Here is a 13,243-nt window from a genome sequence, read left to right as displayed (position 1 = left end):
ACCAAAAAATAGCTCCAAACTATTGCTCTCATTCGAAAAGGTGTTCTGGGCATCCAATGAAATATGCAAAGAAGGCACAAACATTACAAATAAAGGTGCAAAAACTGACGTGGCATAACTTTAATTACTTACTTACTTAGCTGGCCCATTACAGAACATTTGTTCCATAGGCCGAACTAAGACAAGATCTCCATTCCTCTCTATTTGTTGCTTCGCACTCTGGAATACCGCGCCTTTTCATCTCATCATCCACTTGTTTGCGCCATCTATTCCTTGGCCTGCCAATTCTGCGTGCACCGCCAAGCGGACCGTATTTATACCCCTTTTTAGCGGGTTCATCATCGCTCATTCTTATGATATGGCCTAGCCAACGCAATCGCTGCATCTCGATACGTTTAACAATATTGATGTCGTTGTATAGCAGATACAGTTCGTGGTTCATGCGACGTCGATATTCACCGTCAACGCAAATTGGTCCGTAGATCTTTCGAAGAATTTTTCTCTCAAACACACCAAGCACTGCCATGTCTGCTTGCGCAAGTACCCAGGCTTCAGAGCCATACATCAGCACGGTTAGTATCAGTGTTTTGTAGAGCGTAATTTTTGTTTGACGAGATGTGGCTTTGTTTTTAAACTGCTTACTTAAACCAAAGTAGCATCTGTTAGCCAATACAATTCTTCTTTTTATTTCACAACTGATGTCGTTTGTTGTGTTTACGGAGGTGCCGAGGTAGACAAAGTCTTTTACTACCTCAATATTATAGGAACCAACTTCCACAGTCGGTCCGAGCTCAATGGACGCATTGCGCGTCGACACAATCAACTTGGTCTTCTCGCCGTTTACCGCCAGACCCACTTTAGCAGATTCCCCTTCGACCTTTATAAAGGTATCAGTTACTTCTTTTACTGATCGGCCCATGATGTCTATATCATCAGCATAAGCAAGTAACATGTGACTATTGGTGTAGATTGCGCCACTTCTTTTGACGTTTGCCTCTCGTATAACCTTTTCCAGCAGGATGTTGAAGAGATCACACGAAAGGCTGTCTCCTTGTCTGAAACCTCTTTTGGTACCAAACTCTTCCTATTTTAACTGAGGACCTCGTGTCAGTCAAAGTCATTTTACAAAGACGGATGAGCCAAATTCAGACATGGCTTGGAATACCTTTGAACGCAGCGGGCTGTCGAAGGCTGCTTTATAATCGACAAAAAGGTGGTAGGTGTCGATCTGCGTCTCTTGGGTCTTCTCCAGAATTTGCCGCAGGGTAAATATGTGCTCAATGGTGGACTTGCCAGGTCTAAAGCCGCATTGGTATGGTCCAATTATCTCGTTGACCATAGGCTTTAGTCGTTCGCACAATATCCCTGACACAATCTTGTAGGCAATAGGGAGTAGACTTATGCCCCTATAGTTAGAGCATACAGTCTTATCTCCCTTCTTGTGGACGGGGCACAGGATACTCAGGTTCCAATCGTTGGGTACTCGTTTTTCCTGCCAGATGGTGCTAACTAGCTGATGAATACACCTTATCAGCGTTTCGCCTCCGGTTTTGAACAGCTCGGCTGGTAAGCCATCGGCCCCTGCTGCCTTATTATTCTTCAGCCGATTTATTGCTGTCCTTACCTCATCTTGGCTGGGCGGTATATATTCAATACCATCTTCTGGGATTGGATCTGTGGTATATTCGTCGTCTTCGCCACTATTTGACACCAACAGTTTGGAAAAATGCTCTTTCCATATCCTGAGCACCCTATTTGTATCAGTTACCAAATTACCATGCTGGTCTCTACAGAAGGATGTGCCTGTACCAAAGCCATCAGTTTGATGTTTTACTCTTTGGTAGAACTTTCGGACTTCATTCTGACTCCTGTACATCTCGATTTTCTCACACTCTCGCTTTTCCATTTCTCTCTTTTTCCTGCGGAAAAGACGTTTCTCCTCTCTCCTTTTCTCCCGATACCTCTCTCGTGCACTACGCTTTGCTACTGATTGTAGAGTAGCCGCATGCCTCATTTTTCTCTTCGATAGCAGCACGACACTCCTGGTCATACAATGGATTCCTCGGTTGGGCCAGTTGAGTGGAATATGCTGTGGCTATCTGTTGTGAGTGCAGCTTACAGATGTCTAACGTTCGTGTTGTGTCTGTTCGTACTTTATTCGCTACCTTTAACCGGGTACGTGCTAACTACAATGTTTTTTGCCGCAGCTAAGTCTATCAGTCTCATTCCGTTGTCAGATGTTTCACTGAGGAGACTAAATATCCCGACTGTTGGGCCAAAGATGTTCTCCTTTCCAATTTTAGCATTAAAATCGCCTGGAATAATTTTAATGTTATAGGCAGGACGACGGTCATATGTTTCTTCAAGTCGCTCGTAGAATATATCTTTGGTCTGTTCGTCCTTGTCTTCGGTTGGAGGCTAATGTTGAATAATTTTGCTTTTATCCGTATTGCAGCAAGTCTTTGATTCACGGGGGTGAAACTGGAGACCAGATGTTTTAACTTCCGACAAACTACAAATCCACAGCCAAACTCATGCTTTGTGTCATGGCAGCTATAATACAGTGCGTCAACTTGAGTTGTTGTTGTGACGCTTTACCCAATCCATCGTATTTCCTGTATGGCAGTAATGTCGGCCTTGTACTTTTCCATTACATCTGCCAATGCGTAAACTGCACCTTCTCTATAAAGAGTGCGAACATTCCTGGTGCAAATTCGCAGATCATGGTCCTTAAAACATTTGCGGGGGTAGTCAACTTTAGAGGGGTTTGTTTTTCTTTCGTTTTTTCATAGTAGGCTGTTTTTTTCTAGGGTAGGGTTACTAACCCGACGCCCAAACGCAAGTTTTTAACGTTCTTATGGGTGAACGCGCGGCACAGATAGAAAGAGCATAGACAAAAGTGACGAGAATAAATACCATACACCATTCTGACTATTGTTCCAACAACCAACAGGCTTTGAGTCATTGAATGCTTCTGCAAAAGATCTGCATGTACACCACGTCTTCACAAACCGATGGCTGAAAAAGAATAATGCACATATTCTGGTGTAATGGTATTTCCAACCAACAATTTGTAATGGCTCTATGATACTTAGATTTTATTCTTTTCCACATACGACGTCACATTTTTTGATGTGTGTATAGATTGAAAAAAGTGGCTCTAATCGTAATAAAATATTTTTTTCTGTGGAGACATAGCCATGGCGTCAAAAATGAAGCCAATCTATAATTTAGGTCTGAGGCAAACTGATACGATGTACTATAAAATGGCTCCTCATTCATTGTTGAAACTAATTTTTAACAAAAATTTCCCACTGTTCTCTGTTCCAATGAGTCCCTCACAAATACATATACCATTCCGTTTGCATATTTCAAGGCGCTAAGTTAAGCACCCGCACTAGATTGTTTAAATAACCTCACTCTCACACACACATTTCATTCACTTCATTTTTATTCGCATTTGAACTCTAGCTTCGTTTTTTATTTATTTCATATGTATGCAAATTTGGTACAATGCATTTTATTTTCGTGTTCCTCAACGACATCATCATCGTCGTCATCCTCGTCGTCATCAGCAGCCAGAAGAATCAGTATCAGCAACACAATGTGGCAGCATCCGTATCCACACATTTCCTTCCACCACCATCATCAGAACACAGTTAGTAAGTGAGTGAGTGAGTGGCATCACCATAGTTGTAGTGATAGTTGTGCTTGGCGGTGGTGGCATTGTCGTAGTCCTTGTCATCGTTCATTGTAACATGGGAACACTAAATGCAATTTGTTGTATTGCAAATGATACTGAAAATTATCGTGACATTTATTTAAAACTCGAATTAGTTGCTGCTCGCACTCGTACACCCACAAGCGGCGTGGGTACATTGTGGGCGACAAAATGTGGTGTTACAAAGTAATGTCAGCCAGCAAAATGGCAAGCAGCAGTATCACTGAAATTGAGTTTTATATGCGGATCATCATAAATTCGTAAAAAGGATTGTGAATTTGTTCTTTCTTCGTGAATTCAAAACGCAATCATTTCCCTGCATACATCAAATGTCACGATGCATTTATAGCCCCGCGCACATTGTTTAAATGCAACACAGCACTGCCAGGATAAGACAAGTGACCTAAATTTGTGGAGATTATTAACCATTGCATGTTTTGTGAATTGTATAGCTTCCATTAAAAATATGATATTAAAATGACTCGGCGTCTATTTGTCAACAATATGAAAATTAGAATATTTTATGTTGCTTTTACAGGGGAATATCAAAATATGTGACCGTACTAGCATCAGGATTGGGACGTGGTACAACATTATGAGCGTCTTCTTATGTGATGTTTCTTGCTGTTAGAAATTTGTCAACTAGCAGACAACAGTAACATTTGGCAAATAAATATCGGGTAAACAGACAAAGCTAATTTTCCACATTGAATATTCTTTATTGAAATGTGCGTTCTTAGATGGAGTTCCTTACTAAAGTAATTTTATAAAATTAGAGTAGTCGGAACTCGATCTAAGAACGCATATTTCAATGAAACTTCTTTCATGAAACTATTCTAGTGTGGACCACGACTAATGAGGACACTAAATGACAAAATACAGATAATTTTGTCATCGGGCGGTGCCTTTGTATGAAGGCTACCTACTATCGAAATGCAGGCCTACACGGACGAAAAAAAACGCCTCTCTAACAAATGTCCCAAACATGTTTTTCAGCAAACATATATTTGTTTGAAATCAGTCCCAAACATAACATATGTTTGGGTCCTGCAAACAAATATATGTTTGGGTGCAAACAAATTAAATGTTTGGTTGCAAACAAATACAAACCCAAAAGCCACAAAAAACACATGCACCAGTGGGCGCTTTCTGAGAGCATGAGAGCGTAAATTTCAATGTGAAACACATTGACTCTCACTTGCTCTCAGTAAGCGCTCACTGGCTATCTCTAGCATATACACACATTTATAAATGAAAAAATAAAAAAACAAAAGCAACAACAGACACATAGGTACATAAAAAATTCCAAAGATATACATAACAGACTTTTATAAAAGAAAAACAGAATGAAATAATTTGTAAAAAGTCGCACTTTTAAAAAGAAACAAGTAAAAATGCGTTAAGTTCGGCCGGGCCGAACTTTGTGGAGATATTTTGTGACCACTGATACTTGTGAGTGAAAGTTCTTACCGGTTGAAGTCGGGTTTTTTTCGAGGCTCCAAAACTTCTTTTGTCTGTCAGCAATTTCGGGTTTGTTCACAATTAAACTAAACACAATTGTATAAATATCGTAACCGGTCACCGTGGAATATCAAAAACTAATCGATTAAACACAAAACAACACAAAAAAGGAATTTAAAATTATAAAAATCACAAAAATATTCATTGGAAAGTGTTTGTTTTGTTTTAGACTCAAACGTTGAAAGAGTTATGACAATTACTGAATAATATCAGCTGTGTTTACCTCTTTCTATCGAATATTGGTTTTTTGCTGTGTTACCACACTCTCAAGTGAAGCTATCATCCCAAAACACACTAAGAGAAAGAAGAAGATTAATCTATGAGCCTAAAAGTATTCTCGAAATTTTAAACAATAAAAGCCACCATATAGGGAACCCTTTATGGGGCTATATCAAAGTGTGGATCTATGTTTTTGGTGGAGAAGTTTTATGACCACTGGGAGCCTCAAATGTCGAATTGCAGATTCTGGGTAAAAAATTCTAGCTAAAAATCAAAAAACCGAAAATCGGGAAGTACCGCTATATGGGGCCTATACCAAAACATGGACCTAAGTTGGTTTTTAGTAGATATAATTTGTGACCACTGGGAACCCCAAACGTAAAATTACATATAGTTCGGTCAAAAAATGTAGTTAAAATCCACAAAATACCGAAAATCTGAAGGTACCGTTATATAGGGCCTATACCAAAACATGTTGACAGTTTATGATGGAAGTATTTTGTGATTACTAGGAACCTCAACTGTAGGTAGTTCGGTCAAAAATGTTATATAAAATCCTCAAAATAACGAGAACCGGGGGTACCGTTATATGGTGGCTATACCAAAACATGGACCTATGTTGACGGTTTTTGGTGGAGATGTTCTGTGGCCCCTGGGAACCCCAAACGTGAAATTACTGGTAGTTCGGTCAAAAAATTTAGTTAAAATCTACAAAATACCGAAAATCGGGAGGTACCGTTACTATGGTGGATGGTATAAAAACATCGTTGAACGCTTCTCCTTAGTTCTGAAATAAAACACATTTTCCTCAAAGTTGAAGTCATATAATGTAATAAATAGGTACATCCATATTTCAAATATACATATGGTAAATTTCAAATTTCTTTTGCAATTCCATTGGAAGAAATGTTAAAAAAAAATTCGCGAGCACATCCGCAATTTTTGGAACATAGATTAAGAAAAAAGTCGTGGTTCCAAATCTGTTCGCGTTCACAAAATTGGATGCTGCGCTCCAAAGTTATGGGGGGTTATATTCTCTTATAAAGAACAAATATTTAAAAATTCCATTTTTGCTGTAATAAGAAAATGTATATATAAAGCGTTAACAGCATTTAATGTCTATCCGTAGATGCCTTAATATTTACTAAATGTATTTCTATTTTCGCGGAAAATTAAGAAATACTGAAAAAATATTGGAGTAAATTTAATTTATTCTAATTTAAAGTCCAAATAAAACTCGAAAAAATAAATTAAAAATACGTACAGATTCTAGACAACGCGTAGAAAAATATGAGACCAAAATTTTAACGATAGGATTTATAACTGCCATATTACAGCAACAACAAAAGACGAAAACTTATTGTTGAAATATTATTTCAAAAATATATTTTTTTGTTTAATACGAAAAATAGAAAAAACATTTTTGGGAGTTATTCTACTATTTCGCTAAATTTCTATGCAAGGACTGACGGACTTCGCTGAAACTTTTTCAAGGAAAATGCGTTGACAAACCCGAAATGTATTTGCTTACTTTGATAAACAATAGGATTATGAAATAGAAAGTAATATTGAAATTACAACCAAAGAAAAAACATAAAAGTTAAAAAACGTATAATTCTCGAATTCGTTAAAATCAGTTAAGGCGCATGCGCTTTTCAGATACAGCGAGTGCATCTCTATCAATATGTATCGATTTTTCCACTTTTCATTCAGCGGCCAAAGTGTGCCGTCAGCTGCATCTTACTGTTCAAAAAACCTTTATGTGGGTAAAATTGCGCGATGTACATACGATTGTAAGGCGCATCCGATTTCAGTGACCGCCTATAAAAAATACGTCATTATAAAAAAGTTTAAAAAAAAATTGTCAAGAACCGCGGATGTGCTACCAAATTCTATTTTATACGAAATACGAATATTACTCCAGAATCTCGGTAATTTATGCCACACGGTTTTGGAAAATAATATAATCGCGTATGAAGGATTTCATTTATGTAAAAATAACCAAAGAAAATCGCGGTTCAATGCGCGGAATCATCAAAATATAATTTTGCAGAATTTCCTACTTTCAAGGTATCTATAACCGCCGTTTTAGTGGATGGATTTGAACTCGGAAGGGCTCATTAGATCCGGCGCGTAAAACAACTAAAATCACGCGGGGTTCAAGGGTATCTAAGTCACAGTTGTAAATTTAGAAACCAAGAAATAGGTTTTTAAAGAAAATTTACGCACCAAAATTTCGACTTTGGACTCCTATTACTAGGGAGCTGTATGAAGCACACTCATGAGATATACATCAAACGACGTGGAATCACGAGTTCTACAATCCAATAAATAGTTTGGGTAATTATCTGGTTGCGCCCTCCAGTTATAAGAAAAATTCAAAAAACCCAGATTTCAAAACTTCAAAATGTCAGCATCGATGTTAGGGGGATGCAGTGTATATATCAAAAAGTCATACATTAGAACCATGTTGCCCAAGGGGTATTCTTCAATTCTTTCTTTGAGCTCATGTCTGAATTTTCCGTGGTTTGACCAGAAAACAAGAAAGAACACAAAAAAACTTGTAAACATCAACACATTTTTACCCATTTTTTAATATTACCACCAACACAGCTTCCACATAAATTATTTGTTATGGTTCATTTTATGCGAACCCGGCTAAAACACTTCAATTAATACAAATATATTCATATTGTATAAAATATATTGACTGTTCGCGACTAATTAAATAGTGAACCTCAACTTCAACGATTGTAAAACATTTTTGAATATTACCATATGCATGTATGAATATAAAAAATGTATTGATGTAATTACCAATATTAAATGCGATTTCTTCCTTATCCAATAAAATATTTCAATTCACCATTTTGATTCAATTATAAAATGTATTGGGCATTTAATTTACTAAACAGCACCATTTCTTTAAGAAAAGACAAAACACTGATTTACTCACTCACTTTACCGTCTTTACTCAACGATTTTATTTAGAAAACTGAAGAAAAAAACAACAAAATTAATAAAATTTTTTGTTTGGACACACACAAATTATGTTTGGATCCAAACATATATTTGTTTGGATCCAAACATATTTCTAACATACATATACTTTTCTGCGTGTATGTTTAAAAATTTTGACGAAGAAGTTTTTTTTACTACTGATTCCATACATCCGTGTTTTGCTTAAAGAGGACACTCTCACACTTGTTTTGCAGCGAATAGATGACAGAGATGAGATGCAAATATGTATAAACAACTTTTTATACCCTCCACCATAAAATATTCTGATGCTAAATATGGAATATTATTTTCTTTCCTGTCCACAATTTTATGTGGAAATATTTTGTGACCACGGACTAACTAAGGTAAAAATGCATCTAAAAATGTCTTCAATAGCGCGGCACCTTTATATGGTGCTATATCAAATTGTGGACCTATGTTGATGATTTTTGGTGGAGAAGTTTTGTGACCGCTGAGAACTTCAAACGTCGAATCACAGATAGTTCGGTTAACAAATGTAGCTATATGCATATGCTTTATATGGGTCTATATCAAAACATGGACCAATGTTTACAAAATTCTGTAACCATTGGGAACCTCATACGTCAAATTACAGATAGTTCGGTAAAAACATATAAATGAAATTGTCAAAATACCTAAAATCGGGAGGTGTCGTTATGTTGAGCTATAGAAAAGCATGGATCTATGTTAAAAATTTTTGGTGATGTAGCTAAAATTCTTAAAATACCGAAAATCGGGAGGTACCGTAATATGGGGGCTATACCAAAACATGGACCTATGTTGACTGTTTTGGATGGATATGTCTTGTGATCACTAGGAAACTCAACTGTCATATTAAAGGGTAGTTCGGTCAAAAATTGTCGCTAAAATCCTCCAAATCCAAAAAATTTAGCTAAAACCCCCAAAATACCGAAAATTGGGAGGTACCGTTCTATGGGGACTATAACAAACTGTGGGACGATATAGTCCATCTTCGAACTTTACCTGCCCATGGAAAAAAGTTGTCAAATTTGTGAGCTTTCTTCAAAGGCCCTTAATTTGATCAAGCAATAGTCATAGTTACTGGTAAAGTACAATAGTTAACGTATTATAATAGTGCAAACCTTGGCTTCGTGGAAACTATTTTTTTGTCTTTCACTCATATGTGTTTAAGTTTATATCACAATGATATCACCCTGAAAAGCACAAAATCGTTTGCATTACACTGTGCAACATTTTTGAGCCAATCGCGTGCAAACAACTTCTGTCCAGAATTTTATAAAAGTAGAGGACCAATAGGCGAAAACCATATTTGGGTTTTGTTTTCTTAGATCGGATTCGGTTGTTATGGCCTCATCTAAACATGGTTAAAGATCGAATTTTTAAAACAAATCGGGGCTGTATCTCTGAAAGCAATACGAATCTTGTTTTGACATCTGCAGCAAACTTGTAGATAAGAGCAAGAAGAAAATATTTCGAGGAATAGTGAACTCGAAAAACTGCATTTATTTCCTCAAATTTTATAATATATCTAAAAATGCTATAATTTGTGTATATTTCGCAGCGTATCTCCCAAAATGTTAAATTCTTCTTAATGTTACCTTTTGGGAAAATATTCTCTGGAATGTAATACACAACTCTTCCGAACATTATATTGTTGTAAAATGCCTCTATCGCCTTGTTTATAGCAAATTTTTCAACAACAATTTGGTAACTATTTTAATAATTCATTGAAATTTCCAACATGAGAATAAATAGCCTGTGTGAACATTGTTTGAAAAAAGTTTTGTAAAAGGTATGTTATGAAATACCCCTTAAATAACGTGAAATAACCATTTTAGAGTTTCAGAATGTTATGAAGAATTGATGGTCACATTATTTGGAAAATTTTTAGAATGGTTACTTGTTTCAACTCCCAACAGTTTAGTTGTTACTGACCAGAATTTCAGAAATTATGTAAACTTTTCTATATTTTAACGAGTTTGATGCGCTAGATGCATCTTTTCCTAGTTCATCTGTTTGACACATAAATTCTAATACTTTAGGGCTACAATATTGCTGAAGACTGCAAAGCAAAATTATTATTAGTTTCGGAGATAAAGGTCCGATCACTGGAAAAAAGGCTCATTTTAGGTCGGTTTAGATGAGGCCATAAAATCTAAACACGATTTAAGAACACAAAACCCAATTAAGGTTTTTGTAGTCTCAACATGTACTATAGGAAAATGCCCATTAGAAGTTGTTTGCATTTCCAGTGTTGCACAGTGTTATTAAGCATAAGTACTATATCAAATTTCTGGGAGAAAGTTTTATACTCCCAACGAAGACTAAGTACCACATTTCAGTGTGACAATGAGGCTAAAACCTTCAAAATACCGAAAATCGGGTGGTACCGTTCTGTGGGGGCTATATCAAAGCGTGGACCGATATAGCTCATATGCATTGACAACATGTATTACATGTTATTGGTTATTGGTTTCCGTTATTTTTTGTTAGACTACGTGGGTTATTTTTTTTTTCTTTATACATCCTATCTTGTCTTAAATAAGTTTTCCAAGTATTTTTTGCAAAAACCCGACATTTTTATCACAATTATCAGTAATTTTTTCATAAATTAGTACAGAAAAAATTTAGTTTTCTTGGTTCGAAAACAATTACTTGACAAACTGTACATACATACATATGTCATTTTCCAATGATATTTTTTGCCATTCTTCTTTGATGCATTTTATTTAGTACCTCCTGTTATTGGGCGACCTATTCCCGACTTTTTTCTTCAGGTGTACCCATGAATTGTCGATGTTGGGTTAATATCTAGGCTTTGGACTGATGTGTCAATGACTTTGGTTCAGTTGTATAACAACCAAGTTCGACATAAATACGATTTATGCTTTGGGTCGTTGTCTTGGTAGTACTCATATTGCAATTTTTGGCATTTTCAGGGTCAACAGGCCCAAATTTCTTGACGTTTTTGGTTAAATTATCTTTAAAACATGTAAATAAACGTCCTCTATCATTGTTTCCTTCAAAATCTGGATGTCACCATCGTCACTGCTTGGTATACAACCCAATACCATAACTGACAGTTTTCCGAAGTTTACGGTATGTATTAAATTTTTGTTTTGCATGGTTATAAGGTGGTTTCGCAATACTTTTTGAGGCCCATCGTGATAGTACAACATAATTTTAGCCTCATCAGAAAATATAACGTCATCCCAATACTTAAGATGGCGTGAAAAATTGTCTGTAACAAGTCTGAATAGTTTTTACCTAGTGCCTCATGATGAAGGCTTGTTATTATGTAGAACTTTTCTGACTTTTCCATGTGGCACACTTGCACTAAAATCTTTTTTGATTAGAAAAAGTAATTATCTGGTGCGGCTATGGGGTCTTTCTTCAATTTCTTTAATCAGTCTCCTGCCAATTCGTGGATTTACTATTTTTGGTCTACAATGTGACTTCTTTAGTTTGAGCCTGCCTTTTCTCTCGGTGCGGTATATGATGTTGCATACAGTTATCAGCTTATGTGAGGTGAGTTTAGCGATTTCTCTGGCGGATTTACCATTATTATTATTGGAATAGACCAAATGTAGCATATTTTCCGAAATCCGTTTACTGAGTTTCTCTTTTTCTGAATATACCGTCTATGTTACACACACAACAGTTAATTTATGATCAAAAATTATGGATTTACATGTCCACATAGGTACCACAAAATCTTTAATTGCAAAAAATCACTGGGAAAATCCCACGATTTTATTGGACAATCATTCATTTTGCAATTATGTAGTTGACACCACAAAAAGCAGGTACATACCTATACTTTTTGCCCGTTGGTTTTGTAATTTGCGACCGATGGGTGGATGTTGTCATTAACAGGTAAATCAACAGATATGTACAAAAAACGCAACATTATTGAAAGAAATTCTTGTAGTAATTCCTAATTAAAAATCTAAATTTTTAAAAATTCATTGTTTGCAATAATATAGTTGACAAACTGTATGTACCTACATATGTAAGTTTGTCGGCAAAGACGACTGATACTTTTTTACTTGTTTTTTAAATACTTTACTGAAATCTAAAAAGTTTCAAAACAATAAATCTATAACAATTCATTTCTTTTATTTTTACTAAATCATAAAAAAGTTGCGTCTTACTCTTCGCTATGGTCATGTTAACATTCTAGGTTCCTACACGTGTTTTTTGTTTGTTGTACTTTTTGTTATAAATAACATGAAAATGGTGACGATAAGATTTCCACCACTGCAAAATAACACAAAGCTCTACAAAATAAATAAAAACATGTAACTCGTAAACACCCTGTGCCAGTGTGTGTACGCAGTAAGTTGTGTGGTAGTTTCAAATTGCCGTGGTGAATTCACAGAAAGATGTGTCATTTCATTTAGTGCTATTATAAACAGTGTGTACCCTGTTATGCCAACTGAGATTAACAGCCTTCAATAGCCGTGATCGTCTAGTGGTTAGGACCCTACGTTGTGGCCGTAGTAACCCAGGTTCGAATCCTGGTCACGGCAATGTTCATAAGGTAACATTGTCACGGAGAAGGTTTTCTTTTATTTAATTTTTGAATTGAAATAATATCTGTATTAAATTAATGTTAAATATACTTATGTATGTATAATATATATAGAAAATATGGTAATCACCAAATTTCCTTTAAAATTCCATTTTAAGAAAAATATACAGAAAAAATATTTTAAAATTTATTATTTGTTGTATTGAGAAAATTTATGCATATATCAGTAACAGCGTTTGATATCA

At 35.8% G+C, this 13,243-nt stretch overlaps 1 non-coding gene across 1 annotated transcript; it reads left to right on the top strand.

Annotated features, from left to right (window-relative positions):
* The first annotated feature begins 12,924 nt into the window (after positions 1-12,924).
* On the top strand, positions 12,925-12,996 carry TRNAH-GUG (transfer RNA histidin (anticodon GUG)). Its single transcript has one exon. It is a non-coding gene; the product is annotated as a tRNA-His (tRNA).
* The last annotated feature ends 247 nt before the right edge of the window (positions 12,997-13,243 follow it).

The sequence above is a fragment of the Musca autumnalis genome, unplaced genomic scaffold, assembly GCF_047663935.1.
Source record: "Musca autumnalis isolate F117 unplaced genomic scaffold, ASM4766393v1 scaffold_5, whole genome shotgun sequence".
Lineage (NCBI taxonomy): Eukaryota > Metazoa > Arthropoda > Insecta > Diptera > Muscidae > Musca > Musca autumnalis.
Note: the sequence above shows the minus strand (reverse complement) of the source record. Positions and strands in the feature narration are given on the sequence as shown.